At 35.8% G+C, this 19,526-nt stretch overlaps 1 protein-coding gene across 3 annotated transcripts in view; it reads right to left on the reverse strand.

Annotated features, from left to right (window-relative positions):
• The window catches only part of LOC129744605 (PRL-1 phosphatase-like), a 61,238-nt gene that overhangs the window by 17,569 nt on the left and 24,143 nt on the right, over nucleotides 1-19,526 (reverse strand). For all 3 annotated transcript variants that reach the window (XM_055737222.1, XM_055737221.1, XM_055737223.1), the window contains exon 2: nucleotides 13,827-14,795. The gene's annotated coding sequence lies outside the window, so the exon portion shown is untranslated. The remainder of the gene's footprint in view (nucleotides 1-13,826; nucleotides 14,796-19,526) is intronic.

Consider the following 19,526-nt stretch of genomic DNA (forward strand, 5'->3'; position numbering starts at 1 on the left):
CGCGTTTTGTTTCTTGCTCTATAAATTGTTTAAATATTTTCTTATAATTTATTGAATGTTTCATGGGGTTTTCGGAAATTTTAAAAGGGGGGGGAGGGGGGGATTGGGTATGACAAAAGAAGAATTTGATATTTTTTTCGGCTCAATTTGAGAATGGTCATTTAAAAAATGATATGCTGAATTCAAGATAATTTCTTTGAGAATTATTAATTAAGTGATTGATGTTTTTTAGTGATTATGGCTATTTTTCGGTCTAGGGATTCAATCAAACAACTTAGCTTTTGAAATGCCCGACGTTTCGACCATTTTTGGTGGTCTTTCTCAAGGGAATTGTCTGTCCGTTGTTTAACAACTTTGTGTTAAAATTTTGTTTTTGTCCAACTTTTGATTGAATCCCTAGACCGAAAAATAGCCAAAATTACTAAAAACATCAATCACGGTCGAAAACATAAATTTAATGAATTTTTAATCTTAGATTGAAATTGGAATAAAAATTCAATACCGGAACTCAATTTTGCCGATTGATCCTATTAAATCAACTATACAGTTACTTTTCCTTTTGTTTTTTTTTTTCAAAATTCAAAAGGATGTAGAGTGTATAAATCAACGCAAATTTCAATAATAATCGGAAAACTAACATTTATTTTGCATACTCATACTTATGCTCCTTAGTGAGCATTTCAGATTTCCTGGTTTTATTATTTTTACTCCCAACAAAACACAACAAAATTACGATTTAAAGGATTTTAGATGTTTTTCTTCACTTTCTTCATTTTTTCAAATTTGTGTAAATTTTCTTTCAAAATCTGATAATTTCTGATTTTTTTTTAAATTTTTACATATCTATGAAAAAGTAATTATATCCCCCCATAAAGTTCGTTTCATTTTTTTTAATGAGGAGAAAATTCTTCCTTATCAGAACATAATGCTTGATTCGCTGAAAATTCCTGAAATATTTTGTTAATTCAATACACGAGAAAAAGTGAAGTATTATTTATTGAAGGGTACGCTTTCCAGATTCCTCGAATTTATTCGGACATGCCCGGGTTTTTAAAATAAACGGACCATATAAAGCAGGGGTGGCCAAACCATGGCCTGCGGGCCACATGTGGCCCGCGGCTGTCTTTTTGTGGCCCTCTAAGCTTTTTCCAAAATGTTACATGTGGTGTAAGCTTTATTTAAGAGTTGAGGTTTTTTCTTGGTTTCTGTACCATTTGGAAATGAAATTTATCAAAATCTGTACCAATAGACTGAGTCAATTTGGGGTCATTTTTGAATTTCTCAAACCCTGGGGTCTAAAAAGCTTCGCCTTGGTCCAAAACTCATCCATGATTTTTTGTAGAATTTTTAAGTAACGTTTACATGAGTAAATTTGAACTTTTAGGTTTGTATGAGAAAATTGAATATTTTGTACTGAAAAATCAACATCGTGTTAGTTTCTTCTGTGGAACCGAGCCAGCTGACTGTTTGTGTGCCAATTTATAAAATTCCTAAGGGAAATTTTCCGCTGAACAACTTTGTCGAAGACCGTAACTTTGTATCTTATTAGGCAAAAAAGTTATAAGCTGTTTAACAGAGGAATGCCTTTTCGCATTGATTAACGACAAATTCAATTGACATCACTGCTGGAGCCTCGCGAAGTATTGCAAGAAAAGTAGTCATATATTACCTCGCTAAGCGCCCTGCAGGGATGTCAATTGAATTTATTGTTCATCAATGCGAAAAGACATACCTCTGTTAAACAGCTAATAACTTGACTTAGAATAACTAAGAATTCGAATTGAAATTAGCAAAAACCTGTATATTTTTAAATTTTCTAATTTTTCATATATGAACTGTAATTTCGATTAACAGATGTGTATTGTGATATTTTTTTCTTATTTTATTACCACTTACCTACCATTATTCTTGAAGCAATAAGAGCTTCTAAATGGCTGCATGACACTAGTTTGATTGGTTTATAATTGGTTTATATACGACTTAAACAACTTATTTGTCAAAATTTAGAATTTTAGGCATTTAGATAGGAGAATATACTTCATTTGTCAGCTTCCATTGAAATCAATGAAATATTTACTGTAAATATCACGACAAAATAGATACATCCATTACATGACAATTTGTGTAGGGTATTTTCAGATGTTCACCAAATTTTTAAATTTTCTCATTTTTGCAGAAGGTACAATTTGATAGTTTTTGCAGCTTATTAATGATATTTCGAAACAAACTTTTTTTAAAAATATTTTATTGAAAAAGCTATTGAAATTCACTGCGTTTTGATATGCCATGTTATAATATCCATTAAAAAATTACAAAATAATGTGGATTTCATTTTTTTGGGCGGAAAAATATTATATCAAACGCCTCAGAAAAAAATGAAATCTGCAAAAAACCCTTTATTTTAAAGTCGCAAAAATACACAAATTTTGTAATCCTATGGAAAATTTAGGAACCTTGTCCTTGTAACAAATCCGTCGGATAATAAAATTGTTCCCATATCTAAGATAATTTCGCAAAAGTTCGAAACAATTAAAAATTTTCGTTTTTATTCTCCTGTTAAAACAATTATTCTGTTATAGGCATATCTACATGTTAAAAATGTGCCGTTATTTTTTGATAATTTTTTGAAATTTTTTATTTAAATCATGACTTTTGAACTGGTGCAAATTGAAAAAAAATAAAACATCGCTCTCAAAATTTCTTAAAAAAATCAACTTCTCGAATATGACGAAAAGATTAAGGATACATGAGAATCAATGATTTTTTTGAAAAAATCATGAAACTTACGCTTGAAACATTGATTCTCTTGTTTCTCTCAAACTTTTCATCATCTTCAAAAAAAAAAAGATTGCGTTTTTTGAGTTCAATCACCTCACATATTTCGAATTAATAAAAAAGAATTAACCTCATATATTGGAATTTCATTCCCTACTTTAAATTTTTAAAATCTATTTGAATAGTGTCAAATTTTGAAGGCGAGAATTTTTGGGATGTTTCTATAGCCGCGGTCACTGTTTGAAAATCCGATTTTATAGTATGCATTTCATTTGAAACTGCATTTTGAATTGTTGAAGTTAGTTCAGTTTTGAAACTATCAATGATGGAGGTCTGGTTAACTTTTGAATTAGTTATTTTAAAATAAATTTCTTAAAAACTTGGTTCGCAAATGAATGACTGATCTTCCATTTTTTGGGCAGCGCTGCCGATTTAGTAGCGACATCTGAAATTATTTGCTCGGAAAATGAAAAAAAAATGGTGGTGTGGCCCGCCAGTCTATCGCATTTCCAAAATTTGGCCCGACTGTTGAAAATGTTGGCCACCCATGATATAAAGCAAACTAAGGACTAAATAAGGCTCAATTTTTCTGTGATTTTTATCAGAATTTTTTTTTGGGCGTTTGAAAAGAGATTCGAACGCTGCTGACGTGTTTCGATAAAAAAAGGTGGTTTTAGTCACTTTCTTAGAGATTTTTTTTTTCGAATTATTTATCATCGAATTCTGCTAAGATTTGACCAGTTTTAAAAGTGCAAAACTCGAAATCAAATGCTTAGATATTGCCAGGTATTGTAAAAATTTGTGCTAATTTGTTTAGCCAAAAAATGCGGGAAAAATTCTGCAATACCTACTCTAGGGGGCCCCCTTATATTAGAGTGAAACTATTCGAGATATCATTTCAAGGGGGCCCCGTTACCTGTTATATTGAACATTTTAATTCCGATTAAACATGTCCGCTTTTTTGTAGAATGTCGCGCTGTCCCGCTTTTTTCTCAAAATGTCCCGCTTTTTTTTCTTGGAATACTGAAATACAAAGTTCACTAACTTACACTAGAAAAAATCAAACTTTAGCCTCAATTTGAATTCATTGGATCAATACAGAATAGCTTTCAAGAACTTTTTTCTCAAAATATGCAGCATTTTTCATATTTCATATAAAACAATAGGGGATACTTGATTCCTTCGCTATTTTTCGGAACAGGAATGTCAAATGTTCACCCTGAATGAAGGATCAAGTCTCTATTAGTAAAGGATCAAGTCGCCTGTAACTTAAAAAATATCACATTTTTTAAGTCTCACGAAAATGCTTCTAGTTTATCTACGAGTTCATGTATCGTTCTTACTTTCGAAGTATATAAACTTGAAATTACACGCTGTCAGAAAATTTTCCCAAAAAGATATGATGAAAATAAGAAAAGGGCATCAAGTATCCCCATTCTCCCCTACTGAATAACTCTAATGTTCTTAGCAGAAAACAGAAAGATTCTTATTTAGTTAAGAAAATATTGTTTAAATTTCTTCCAAATGATTAAAGATCATAATTTTTCGCTTGAATCCTAAATAAACTGCCTTGTATTCTATATCCCTTTTTAAGACTCAATTGTCCTAAGCATACGATGATGGAAGTTTTCTTGAAGTATCAAATTTTGAAAAACAAATTTTAAATATATATTACACAATGGTTTTTTACGCTTTATCAAATCCGCCGTTTACATGCAGGACTTATATTTTATATATATATATATTTTCTCGTAAATAACGTGTTAATTCGCGAGAAACGTGAAAATGAAACGTGTTTATGGCATAAACCAGGGAAAATAGAAGTCTTGTAAGAAAAAAACTGAACAAAATCAATGAGCGTTAAAAAAAATCTTTAGTGTACAATGAACAACTTTGGATGATGTTTGACTATACAATTAAGCTGTTTTTCTTTTTTTAAGGGAAAAAACTGTTTTAAAGAGTTTCTCAAATGTCGAGTTAACAACTTCACATCCTGATATTTTTTAAAAATAGGTCTATCAAGAAGTTAAGAAAAGTTAAATGAACGAAATTTGGAATATGTTAAAAGCTACCGACTACAGTATGAAGGATTTGAGATCACAATCTACGAATTTCTAGGCCGAAGTATTACCGGCTAAGCTAAAAAATGCCGTAGTATATTTCCAACGGATTTTTGTCAGATTTCATATCATGCCCAGTGCCTCCTTATGTCGATTAGACTTAGTTGATAGAATCATGCTTTAATTATTTTTATATTTACTATCACTTAAGATATGTTTCTTTTCTTCTCACTAATATCTTTCCGCTTATAGTAAAATCTTAATTGTTTTCTCTTTATTGTCATCATTTTTTATTTATTCTTTGTTTTTTTTTCCTTTTGATGTTTGTTTATTTTTCTTGTTTATTTTATATATTTTTTTCAAATTTAATATTTTTCCCTTATTTCAACTTACTCTTTCTTCGCCTATTTTTCTATTTTTCAATTTTTTTTTGTTTTCGTTTTTTGCTCCATTTTTCCTTTTTTTTTGTTATTTCGTTTTTCCTCTTTCTATCATTTTTTTATTATCATTGTTTCTTTGATTTTGACATTTAATTATCTTTTGTTTTTTTTTTTATTAACTTTCTAAGACCAACATTAAATTTTTCTTCTGTCACCCCCCTTCACCCTTCGATTTTCTCGAAAATACCAAAATACAATAAAATAGAAGGTTTTAATTGAAATTATTGATATTTGATTTTTTTTTAACTTTTATGTGATGCTCCGTCCTGAATTCGGTATTTTTTTAAATTTGTATTTTTATTACATGTCGTTTTATCGTACTTTTTCATAATGCATAATTCGTTATTACTATTATTATAAAATTGTATATAGAGAGCCCTCTCGATTATAGCACGGTTCGATTTTGGTAATGTGCCAAAATCAAATGGTTTTCTGCAATTTCTTATATTCTTCACCTTCACTGGACCAATTTAATTTTCGAAAACACCAAAAGTATGTTGTTCAAATATAAACATCTCTAGAAAAATAATGAAAATGGCATAAATGGCACCGTAAGAATAATATGAATTAAAAAGTACATACACCCAAAATTCAACCTTCACTCCAATAATGAGTTCTCAATATTTCAACGTTATTGGCATAAGATGTTAAAGCCAGCTGCGATGATTCGATTTGAGACTGCCGGCTTTAACCTTCCAGCGCAACAGCATTGCGTTTGATTAAAGAAAACAAAATAAAAACGTTTTCATGTCCCTACTTATTCCATCACAGGATAAAGGAGGATTGAAACAATGAATGACTGAATTATAAGACACCGTGGAAAACTATGGGGAAAAAATTCCTTGTTTCAAACCACCAAGATGTGGTATTATCTTGAAAAAAAAAATTTGATCAAAAATCGAATTCTGAGACGTCGCCGTTTTTTTTCATAAAACCGCTTTTTTCGAAAAACCGACTGAATCCCAAAAAGTCGAATTTAATGCATTTCATAGACATTTGGCATTAAAATTAAAATTTTGATTTTCCGATTTCTTGATCCCCCATTGGCGATTTTTAAGGGTAAAAACCGAAACTTTGACCGCTTTTAGGTACCCCTAAATTAAGTCTGATTCTGAAGATTTGTAATAATTGACGCTTTGTCAAAGATCCGGATGTGACAAATTGGAACTTAATTGTGTGTGACTTAATTGGAACCGGGTGTTAATGTGCTGCTGATGGAGACCATGCATGAAATTATTCCACATAAATTTGCGAAAGAATAAAATGAAAATATCAAATATTTTGAATTTTTATTATTATACATGAAATTTCATGTTTCCATAAGACCATCTTATGAAAAACGGAAACTTCTCATTGAAGTAAGTGTTCATCTCAGAATTCATTCGCTTCATAAGACAATCTTATGAATGTCATTGATTTTTCTTATGGCGCCAGTTTATAAGAGAATCTTATGGCATGCTTAAGAGTATTTTTCTGAGTGTAAGTATCGATAAAGTTCTGGGAATATTTACAAGGCCGTTATTTCCCAAGTTTATTTTTAGGTTATTTTTAATTCCTATTAATATATTGTTAAATTGTCTTTTTTACACAGCACTCTTAAATAAGTGCCAAAACACAAAAACTATTTGAAAAATGTAAACAATTTTACCATTTTGAGCAATCGGATTATCTTTCGAAAAAGATATCATCGGCTGAACGTTGAGTGCAAGTCACAAACCACTACGTCCTCCGCACCAAGTCAAGCCCCTACAAAGTTTTTCCATTTCTCCCTTCCCCAACAGAAGAAAGACATCAAACGGAATGAACTTTAATACGGAATTGTGAAATACAACACCGCCAGGAACCATTTATCACACAGGTTGCCCCTTTTATTTTCAAGGCTTCGGCCAGGAAAACGGAAAACGCAAACACATATTTGCACAACAATCGTGTTAGTTGATGGCCGCAGCAGAAGTCAAAATGGCAAACGATGACCTAAGGATGACGATGGGTGCCTCATCAGAAGGGACTTCTTTCTCTCCACCTTAGGAAAAAGTACTTCAACTTTGGAGAGCGACCATTTCCGAGTTTTCTTTTCCAACCTAATTTTCCACTATGCTTCATACCTTTAACTTGTATGTCTTGGTGCCATATAATTTCGCGACCGACATCAAATGGTATGACCTCGTCGTATGTTTTTTTGAAAACATTCAGTCGAGATTTGATTGTGATTTGTGCATGCCACATCAGCGAATAATAACCGACACACGCTTTCCGTCTAAGACAGGATCTTCCGGGAAAGCTTATTTTTCACGTTTTAACGATTTCGTTGGAAGGAAAATCAATGGTAATTATTCGTTATTTTCTCCATCCTTCAATTCATGCTGAACAGAGCCGCTGTTAAATTGTTCCGAAATGAAGTTCTGGGAAATTATTCCGTTCCGCTTGTGATTGTAAACCCTCGAGACAAAATTGATCATAATTTGAAAGGCTGCTCCTACGGAATCTCGATGATGAATCGCGCATGTAAGCAAATATAATTGATTAACAGAAGGATCTCGATGTTCATAACAAGACGGTTTAATTTGAGTTTTATTGATAGACAATTACTTTCCTATAATTTTGGAGATTGGTAAAAATGAGCAAAACAATGTGATTAAAAAAACTGATCCCTATTTACCAGAGATTGAATTGACTGAACTACACACACAAATCAGAATGACTATGACAATAATCTTTCGTTTGCTGACCGATTCAGATGACGCACTGGTCAAGATATCGGTCTGGCAAGCCGAGATAAGATGTTGCATTGAGTTCGATTCTCACTATAATATTTTTTGGGAAGAATCATCTAATAGGATGAAAATCCCATCAAATGCTTTTCTTGTTTCTCTTGAATGTAGTGATCATGCATCATTTTGCTTGAAAGTTCGAGTCTTTATGCCCGTATTACTTTTCCAATCATATCATGTTTGGTACAGAACAGTTTTTGGCGCAATTTTGGCACAGAGATTTGCTAAATAGGCATTTGATTTTTGCAACATCGTCTATGGGTGTAGGTAATTTATTCATATTTATCAATATTTCTAAGTAAATTCGATATGTTCGATCAGGTTTTCTGTAGATAGTTTTTAAAGAAAAAAGTAACAAAAAACATTTTATTTTTTAATGGTTGTAAGTTATGACTCGTTTGCCCTATCAAGCTGATTCAATGATTTTATCAAGAATTCACCTATCCGACGTTGATAAATATGTTTTAGTCCAATGGAAGTTTTAAATCCGGGAGTTTTACGGGTCAGAGATAATTTTTGTAATAGTTTCAAGGCTCTCACTTTTCATGGAAGGGGAGCCCCATACAAAATCAACTTTAAACGGGATACAACTTAAACAATTTTAATTTCGATTTCATAAAAAAATGATTCATGAGTACGAAAAAGTAAAGGACATCCTACGTACGTTTAAATGAAGTTAAACATTTAAAGCGATTTATTAATTTTGAGGTAAAAAGAAGTTTACCGGGTTATCTTATAAAGAGGTATTTGAATAATGGCTTTGTTTCGCTGTATCTCATTTTTCAATGAACCGATTTTCCAAACGCAATTTTTTTTGTTCATCTTACTTTTATTTTCATAGAACATACATTTATACTTGCTTCAGTCATATTGATCCGAAAAGCATTGGAAGGTTAAAGCAACTTGCTTTTACATAAGTAAGGTTGGCAGATTGCCCGCGTTTATCAGAAACAAAATTTAGGAAAGGTCTGCTTCGGCTCGGTTGCCTCGATTTCGTTTTAAAAGCCTAGATTTCACCAGGATCTATTAACTTTATCTGCAAAAACCAGCAAATTCAAAAAGAGTTTTTGTATTTTTTAAATTCTTTTTTCGTCCAAAACTGAAGTCAGTTTTATCAAAATAAACATGAATGATTTTTAAGGAAACCCTAAAATAAAATAAAAAAAACCAGCCGATGTATTCCGACAAAAAAAAATTGATATGTTTTTTTTTTCTTTAGGGGAGATGGGGGCATAATGGCCACCTTAAGGAAAACGCTTATTTAACCACAGAGAACAGCTGTAATACGTGAATTACATCATTGTTTCGTGTTCAGACACTCAAATAGTCTATTGCCTAATTGAATGAAACTTGAAAAAGCAGATAAAAACGTTTAAAAATGCATTTTAAATTTTTTTGCCGAAAGCTTAAAAACCAGTCATTGTAGAGGCATAATGAGAAACCGCCCGAGGCAGTATGAGCACCATTAATGAAGGCATAATGAGCGTTTTTTGCCGGGGATTCTAGCAGCAAATTCGACTCGATAAAGTCAACTGAGTAATAGAGCTACAGCTTGACTTGTATCGTCTGACGATTAGGCCTATTGGTAAGTAATCAGTAGGCTCGAGTTCGATTCCAGGTGGAGGTGATTTTTTTCATTTATCATTCATGATCATGATTGCACTAAACTGTGAGGCGTAGATTCATCAAACAAAGCAATAACAAAATAATCTAGGTCTGTTTGTAGAATTCAAAGAATTAACACATGCTCATACATTATATTTCTGGTGTTTTGTTTGACGGATGATGCTTTGATGCTATTAGCCATATAATGTAACAATAAAAAAATCAATCATTAATGGTACGTGCAAAAAAAAATCCCCTCGAACAGAAATCGAACTCGAGTCTACTGATTACCTCTCCGACACCTTACCAATAGGCCAAATCGACAGACGAAACAAGTCAACCCGTAGCTCTATTATTCAGTTGACTTCATCGAGTTGAATTCGCTGCTAGATCTCCCGGCAGAAAACGCTCATTATGCCTTCATTGATAGTGCTCTGTTCGCCTCCAGGGAACAAATTAAAGTAAAAACGCGTTTTAAAATTGATATAAGTGAAAAATCAAAAATTTTAAGATGCTGAAAATTGAGAAACAATGTGTAGATCATGTTGTAGTGCGTACATTTCAGATCAAGATGATTTAAAGGTCATAAAAGCTTATTTGGTGGTGCTCAAAAATTATAATATTTTCGTCACTTGAGAACCTAGCTGGTTATTATTTAATATTTCTGTAAAGATGAGAAGGATATTACTTTTTTTTGAAAAATAATACTATAGGTAGTACGAAACAAGTCCTTATGAAAATTTGTTTAAGAAAATACGTATTTATGTAGAAAAAAGGAGTGCTTATTATGCCCTGGGTGCTCGTTATGCCCTCATCTCCCCTATATACCTGGCCAGCTTGCAACTGATTAAACATTCTTATTAATAGTCAGTTATATGAGTAACTTATGGGATTCGAACCCAAAAGTTTTCTTGCCGATACCGGGAATCGAACCCAGTACGACCACTAGACCACATCGACGCTATTCAAAGCACACTGGGTCAGCTAGTATACATATCAACCAGAAAACCCGGCAATATGAAAATTGAAATGTGCTTTGCATACTTAAACCACGAACGTTCAAATTTGCAGAATTCAGTGATTTATGTTACATCTAAAGTATGGTCTGTCTGTTGAACATTTACAAAACTATTTGGAAAGTATAGTAATTGTTTTTTAAATTTAATTAATATTGTAGCTAGAGATGTACCGAATATTCGGTCGGCCGAATATTCAGCGCCGAATACCGTCAAAAAACCGTTAAGCCGAATATTCGGCTCACCGAATAGTTGAGCTAAGTATTCGGCCGAATAGGCCGAATAGGCCGAATATCTACTACAGACTTGCAAATTTTTTCAAATGTCTTTGAATAATTCATAAAATATTTAAAAGTAATGTTGAAAAAGCTACACAATCATCAAAAACTTATGGTTTCAGCAAAACATCTAAGGTGTATCCGCGTATCCTTCACTGTAGATCGTACAGGAGAATGCTGACGAGTATCGCTCTATACTGTGATTGTAGTTTTTTACAGATTTTCTTAATTTTTTCAGGCTTGCCCATAAATCCAGTTAAGATTCCAGAGTCAAATCTGGCCGAGATGTCCAGATATTGTTTAAAACTTTGTCAGATTATTATCATAATTTGTCAGATTATTTGCTAAATCAAATATAAAACTCAAATTTCTTTTTAAAAACTTTTAGATTTTGTTTTCAATAAAATATTATCCTTAAAAAAATTTTTTTTTTCAAAAATCGTCCTGAATGCATGACCATATGGATACGTGTGGTTGAAAGTATGGTATGCTTAAGGTTAAAAATCGTCTTTCTTTTCAACAGCTGTTTCGAAGATATTTTGCTCAAATTCGACCTTCATCTAATTCAATATCAAAGAAGCAAATTAAAATATCTTGGCACCTGTTTCAACATGTTTTGTCCCAGATTTCACAGGAACGCAATCTCTTTGTGGATAAACGCCCTAGAAGCGACTAGTCACCTGATGTCTTCTCGGTTATTGGTTACGTTTTAAAAATCAGATAGACCCCTACTTATCATCCGATTATATCATCTGATTGAAAATAATCGACTACAAACATGAGGGGCATTAATATGGAAGAAATAGAAAGCATTGAAATAATCGCTTAATTTTTTATCGTTAAAAACTCAATAGAATATTCGACCGAATATTCGGCCGAATATTCGTTTGGCCGAATAGTTGGAAAGGTCAATCTTCGGTATTCGGCCGTTCGCCGAATACCACTATTCGGTACATCTCTAATTGTAACATTTCTTATTGTGAAAAAAATAAGTTCAAAAAGTAAGTTTGAAATTAACACTCACTCCCTCAGAACATTCTCACATTTGGACTCAATCCAAATGCACTGTAGCTGTTTTAATAAAATTCGTTTTATTCTTTCACTTTTCATTCTGGCTTTGATCCTCATAATGGGATGATTTCGGAACCAGATTGTAGGTTTGTCATTTTAATCAACTTTTAAGAAGAGACACATAATTAGACTGATGAAACCTTAATTGAGCTTTTGGTGGAAACATTCTAAGAATCGGATTATCTGTTTTCCAACCGGGATATTACGTCTCATTCGGAAAACCACCAAGGTCAAACCAAAACCACAGGCAATACTCATAAAACATGCCGTATTATGGCAAGCAAACCTTTGAAACAACTGCCGCACTGTTGAATTCTACTGCTCATTAATGATAACGACCATGATATACGATGGCTGCACGAATCGGGCGCTATCTTCAGAACTCACCTTGAACCTTCCAAGGACCCTCAATCCGTAAGCCCTAAACCCAGCTGGCTGCTACCCATTCCACCATCCATCGTTCACCCATCATCGCCATCATCCAGCCCTCCAGTATTAAAAGTGTCCTTTTACTGTCAGCCATGCGAAACATTTCACAATCCGCAAAAGCAATATTTTAGTAGCTCGCGAAAAACCATCAATTGCAGCGAAGGTTTTTCCAGTTTTTGTTTTGTCCTTGATTTGCGCCAGCTCCATACCGTGTAATTCACTCTAAATCCTTCTTCGCCGTTTGTTTTCTGTCCACAACACAACGCCGATGACAGAATAAAAATAAACGAAATAGATGAGAAAAATAAGGAAAAAACAACCAACCAACGACTCGAGTCCGAGCTGCCATTTCCATGGCCAAGGACTTTGGCGTGCTGCTAGAGTGGTGGCACGCTAAAGCTAACTTGCTGTTGGCTCCAGGTTGAGGAAACCTGTGGAGATCCTTTGTCGGTGTACCGACCAACTCACGGTCGCCATATACTTGTGGCTAGGGCTAGGGCTAGGTTGATGGTGCTGGCTGGGGGTTGTGGAGTTATCTATAAATAGTTCCTCGTGGAAAAGGCGCGTGTGTGTCATTGAAACGGCAAATGACTTCCGAGTTCTAACGGAACAACTGTATAGCAGGGCACAAGAAATGTGATCTATAGACCGGTTGATTAACGCGAAAGTAAGCAAAAATATACGGTAAAACGTATAACGGATTATGAAAAAAGGAACCGGGTCTGTTTGCTGTTCTTTGTAATTGAAAAAAATATTTTATAGAACTCGGTCAGTATCGGGATTCAGTTGGACTGGAAAATATCAGAAGCGAATCCTCGGCTTGAGAATGTTATTAACCTCAGCTCTTAATAATTGATATACATAGTCGGGTGGTCAAAAAATAGGGTCATGTCATGTGGGTCATTCGGAATCAAAACCTTGGAGGCTGAAATCGTTCCTTGGACTACCAGAAGGCTTCATGCCAAATTTTAGCTCATCTCTTTAACTCAAGGGGTCGCTCAGCGAGCCTCAAATTCGGCATCATGTGTTCTTCAGCTGAACGGCAAAATCCACTTTGTTTGCTCTAACTTTTTTGCATATGCATCGATTGCTCTACAAATTTGATTAACTTTGAGGTAGACGTAATTTTACACACTTCATTTGAAGACCGTAAGATGGTATGAGTTTAATGCCGATATAATTTATCAGAGGTAGAAGAGAGTCCTTCTGAGAGACTAAGGAACGATTTTAGCCCCCAAGGTTTTGATTCCGAAACTAAGCCCTATTTGACTGCCCTGATGTATATTTTTCTAATTTTTGGAAAAGATTTCAAAAATAAAACTTTAATTTCAGGCATTAAAATTTCAATCGAAAGAAGAAAAGACTTGCTTATTGCACTTACCTCAGAAATGTTTTTCCGATGTCCAAAATCGAACTGCTCGTTCTTCCAAATTTGCACTAATGGACAATTAACGGTAAAGGGTTGCCGTTGAGGGATGCTTGCAAACTGATGTTTTTGCTCTATCGCCACACAAATTCACACCTCCCAAAAAGGGACTTCAAATCTGATTGACACTTGTCCCGAAACGGAACGAAACGTAACGAATCAAACTTGGGTAAGTATGCGGGAGTGCTATCTTCAGCCTGCTTCCAATTTGTGTTGTGTTATCTCTTGCCTTCTTCCTTCTTCTTCGTCTTCCTGTGTTTACTTCACCAGAGTCCAGTCTCCTTCACAGCGATTGATGGATATGAATTTTCCTTTCTTGCGGTCCCAACAAAGATGGGCAACCGGAAACCGTTCTTATGCTTTTTCGTAAAAAAAAGATTCTTCCACTGGAAACTGACTAAATCTGCTGCACAAGCACGTCCTTCCAACACCAAACTTCGAACGAACGAACGTACGAGAGGGAAAAATTGAACCGTTCCTAAGGGCGCTTCTTCCTTGCAGAGCGCGTGGGAGGGGCTATGAATGAATAAGTGAATTGATGTAAATCGCTGTGCCAAAATTGGTGGCTGCTGCCGCTGCTTCTAGATGAAGGTGGTGGTTGATGCACTCGATGAGGTGACCAGGATGCTGCAGCCTAGAGCTCTCTCCAGCCTAAGGTCTCAGGATGACGACGAGGACGACGACGCCACCACCAAAGGGCTTGGGATGATTTTTTTTTCTTCGGAAGATTGGTGATAATTGCGTTGTTGAGTTATCTAGCTGATGATGGATTTTGACTTTTAAAAAAATAATTTACAATTTTGGGATGGCCACGACGAGATCCACGAGGTGGCTGCGGGGGCGTGTAGCTTATTTGTGTTGTGCCTGGCAGTACTCTGCGCTGTCTAGCTGAAACTCCATAGAGGTTGGAACTAGTCGCCACAGCTGGAAGTAGAAGAGAGGAAAGCAGATCATTAGAACATAGAAATCAAAAGTTTACAAGTAAAATGCATATTTGAGTCAAAACTAAAACATTTGATAATAAAATCAATTTTCAAATACGTTTAGTGAAAATTAATTGATTTTATACGTTTCAAAATGCCAATAGAAACCCCCTTCTGGAAGAAAACTCTTGGGTAGCGCAATAGTGCTCAAGTATCGGGTCAGTGAAAACATTTTAACGATAGCCGTTCCATCTTATCTGCTAATTGATCTCGACGGCAGCGGCTCCAAGTTTCCAGCAAAATGCTAAGAAAGCTCAACCCATCAGCTATATAGTATCGCATTTAGTTGGGTCCGGTTCGTGCTAATTGACTGAATATTCACAGCTAAGCGATATCAAATAGAGGCGAGCAGATCGATTTTCTTTCATCTCTCATTATAACAGCTGAGATGATTCCCCGAACGAAGATTAATTTGATTAACTGGGTCTGATTAGAATTTTCTATTTTCGGAAGGAATGTCTTAAAAATTCGGTCTTGAAAGAGGAAGGATGACCTTATGTTTTGCAAACAGTAATATTTTTTCTAGATTTATCAGCTATCATTTTTATTATTCTTATCATATCATTCAAGTTGTTTTTCTAAATTTGTGTTGAAAATTCTGTGATAATCATTTAAATTTTTTTTATATTATTTTACGTATTCGTAGTTTTTAGAACCACATGTCTCGTAGAAGTCCGTTCAAATATTAAGTAACGCAATTTCGATCATTTTCGATCCCCCTCCCCGTTATGTAAGACATTCGTATCAGATTTTCTATCTAAAATTCACATAGCGTAACAATCTATAATACTCCTCCTGAATGGCTTCTTAAAATTAAAGGGTGTTCCATAATGTCGCACGATTTTGATTCAACCCTGTTCATTCCTGATAACGTTTTAAAAACTGGTTTCCGTAGTGTGTTGTTTTTTGTAGTTCAACTTAAAAATCTGTACGTCGTGAGCTCCAGTTTCCATAATTTTCGTGAAAATAAGAAGCATTTTCCCCATCGTTGTCGATGTAAAGTTAAAATGGTTTGCTATAAGAATATTCGGACCATGAGTGTCAAACACAAATTACTCTCATACACGCTATGCGCTATTAAAAAAATGTGAATGACGGAAGCATAACTTCCGAAAAGATATTTGAATAAAAAAAAATCGAAATGAATATTCTTAGCAATTTCGCCCAAACTCATCGATCGAATTGAACCCTAGAAAAGGCATCTGTACTTGGTATCATCAATGTCCTAAAGAGATGCTCGCAAATATACACTAATCCAAATGACCAAGTGTGTTATAACTGTCGTTTACTAAAGTTAATAACTAGATTTAAAAAAAAAAACAAATTAATTAACAATATACTTGTTGATGTAGATTTCTTCAGAAACCGTTAATCATACAGTGTCGGACAATAGAATAGGACCGCTCTAATGCAAAATATTCAAATCACTTTTAAACTGCCAATTCAAAAATAATAATATGCGACACCTAGCGGCAAGCACTTATTGTAGTATGCCAACTTTGTATACTGCACGTTTGTTGCAATCAAAGCAACCCGTTTGTTCTACTCGACCAGAAAGCTGTCAGAGGGTGAAAAAAGTCGCGGCATAAAATAAGACCAGCTCATCGGTTCGGCTGTTCCGGCATTTTCAGCGCTCAAGATTTGAAGAAAAGGTGTTGTTTTCGGTGTTGTTTGTCCATTTTCGTGTCCTGGTAAGTATTTCCCATAAAATTAATCATGTAAATCATGAAAACAAACAAAAAATTAAAAATTTCCTTCCTCCTACTCTGTTTTCAGCAAAAAAGCGATGGGTCGGGCACAGCACTGCACGGAGGTCCAGCAAGCGATCATCCGGAATCTGTACAAGACTGGCAAAAGCCAACGCGAGATTGCCGACTACTTAGGAAGGTCGAAAACTTTCGTTTTCAACGCGCTTCACAGCACCGGTAAACGGGAACTGACCGGCCGCCCCCGCAAAACGACGCCGAAGGACGATTCGGCAATCAAGCGAGCCTCGCAAAAGGACCCTTTCAAAGCGTCCAAGCAGATCAGAGACGAGCTGAATTTATCTGTGAGTTCTCGGACGGTTCAGCGACGGTTGGCGGAGAAGGGACTAGGAGGAAAAAGTCTCCGGAAGGTGCCGATGCTAACGCCGAAGCACTTGAAGGCGCGGCTGGAGTATGCGAAGGACCACTTCGATTGGGTCGGTCCGGAAAAGAAGAAACTATGGAGAAATGTGCTGTGGTCGGATGAGACCAAAGTGAACCTCATCGGCTCGGACGGAAAGAGTTGGGTCCATCGCCCACTCGGCTGTGCGTATATGCCCCAGTATACAAATAAAACATTCAAACATGGAGGAGGTAGCATCATGGTGTGGGGGTGCTTTTCTTGGTACGGGGTGGGTCCCTTGTACTGGATCGACCGGATTATGGACCAGCATCTCTACGCCCAGATACTTCGGGAAGTAATGCTGCCACACGCCGAGTGGGAGATGCCCCTAAAGTGGCAGTTCCAGCAGGACAACGACTCCAAACATACCGCTAAAACGGTTAAAAAGTGGTTCCAGGATAATAAGGTAGACGTTATGGAGTGGTCAGCACAGTCCCCTGATCTCAATCCCATAGAGAACCTATGGGAAATAGTTAAACGTAAGGTGTACACCGAAAAATCAAAAAACAAGCAGCAGCTGTGGAAGAGAATCCAGGCGGTGTGGTACGCTATCCCGATGAGAACGTGCCAAAAGCTGGTGGAGTCGATGCCGAACCGGGTGCGAGAAGTGATGCGTAATAAAGGTTATACCACCAAGTACTAGCCCTGCAAATCGATCACGGTTATGAATTACTTTTTTTTTAAATTTTTTTTTAACATGAATTCTAAAGCGGTCCTATTTTATGTCGCGTTATTTCAGTCACTAAGTATACTTAAAACGCATTTTTAAATAAATGACAATTGTTTTAACTACGGATGATTTTAATTTCTTCGAAGAATGGAATTTACAATTTGTAAATGGTTTGATGCACTCAAATGGAATTTTTTTTCTCAAAGTTTTGTCACTTTCTGTTTTGGATTGAGCTGTGGTCATATTCATTGCTTTTGCATCATTTCAAGTTCCTCTTGCAGAATTTGGAAATCATGATCTCAATTTTGAATTTTATTCGACTTAAATTTGCTGAGCGCAATCTAATATTTTTATGTGGGAGAACATCCTGTAATGTCAAAAACTTTTTTTTTTAAACGAACACACACACAGAGGATCTCAGTGAAACTTCATGTTTCTTTGAAGAGATCTTCTTTCCTTTACTCTAAGCGCACATCTTTCGAAGTAATGATGGCATCTTACAAATGCTAAAACCACCAGAAGTGTACTATGTATGCCATGACCGGGATTCGATCTCATGAACTTTGGCGTAAATGACTTGACCTCTAACCACTACGTCAAAGCCATTGGCGTCAAAAGTTAAACAAAATATGGGCAACGAGTTCCTTAGTCTATAATTTACAGTTCTGTGAATAATTTAACAGCATATTTTTTAGGATTAATGATCCCGCGCCGATCCTCCGGTGCATAGGGCCGTGGTAAAACACCTCCACTGTTGACGATCCGGATCCAGCGTCTTCAACTGGTCCCAGTCAAGATTCTCGTCGACAGTTCGGATTTCAGCGGCTAGGCTTCGCCGCCACGAGTTTCTGGGTCTGCCTCTTCTTCGATGTCCTTCTGAATTCCAATCTAGCGCCTCTCTGCATATCTCGTTTTCATCTTTCCGCAGCGTGTGCCCAATCCATCTCCACTTTGATGACGCCCTTTGATGACACCGGCGATGTAATTCCTTATTCGAGATCCAGTTGCCAGGCCACCAAGCGCGGATGATATTCCGCGTTACCGCATATGTGCACCAAGTTTCGCACCCGTACAGCAATACGGATTTGACGTTTGAGTTGAAGATTCGGATTTTCGTTCGTAGTGGGATCTGGCGTGACCGCCAGATGTTTCGGAGACTTGCAAACGCAAATAGGGTCTATCTGATCCGGGTTTCGATGTCTTTCCTGGTACCACCATCAGGCGTTATCTGGCTACCAAGATACTGGAAGCACTCCACTTTCTCAACTTGTTGCCCAGCTACCATGAAACTGGAGAGATTTCCTGTGTTGATCTCCATCGACTTGGTCTTTCCGACATTGACTTTGAGACCTGCTGCCTTGGAGCTTTCGGTGAGGTCGTCGAGTTTGCTCTGCATATCCGGTTGTGTAAAGTAGCGGTGATAAAATACATCCTTGTCTCACTCCAGCAGTTACCGGGATTGGTTCGGACACCGCCGTGCAAGACCTTGCACGAAAATGCATTACACAAAAAATAGTTGAAGAGCAGAAAGACACACAAAAAAGTTTTAAGGTTAATTGATCAGATTTGAAGAATCATCAAGTTTTCTCAAATTGTCGTATTATTTGCGTTTTCGGCATAAAAATCTTGAGAATTGTCGTTGCATATCCGAAATGTATGCTGCTTATTGAAATTAGTGTCAACCAATCAGAGGCTTGTTTATTTGTGTTTAAACGAGTTTTTTGTACAAAATATGGATAGTTGCGATTCCAGTTCACACTTTCATCATCGACCTATCGCAACTGTACCCATAATGTTCACTTGCAAGGATTCTACTTATGCAAAGCGTGACGTAAACCAGCTGGACGATTGATT

Source organism: Uranotaenia lowii, chromosome 2 (assembly GCF_029784155.1).
Source record: "Uranotaenia lowii strain MFRU-FL chromosome 2, ASM2978415v1, whole genome shotgun sequence".
NCBI lineage: Eukaryota > Metazoa > Arthropoda > Insecta > Diptera > Culicidae > Uranotaenia > Uranotaenia lowii.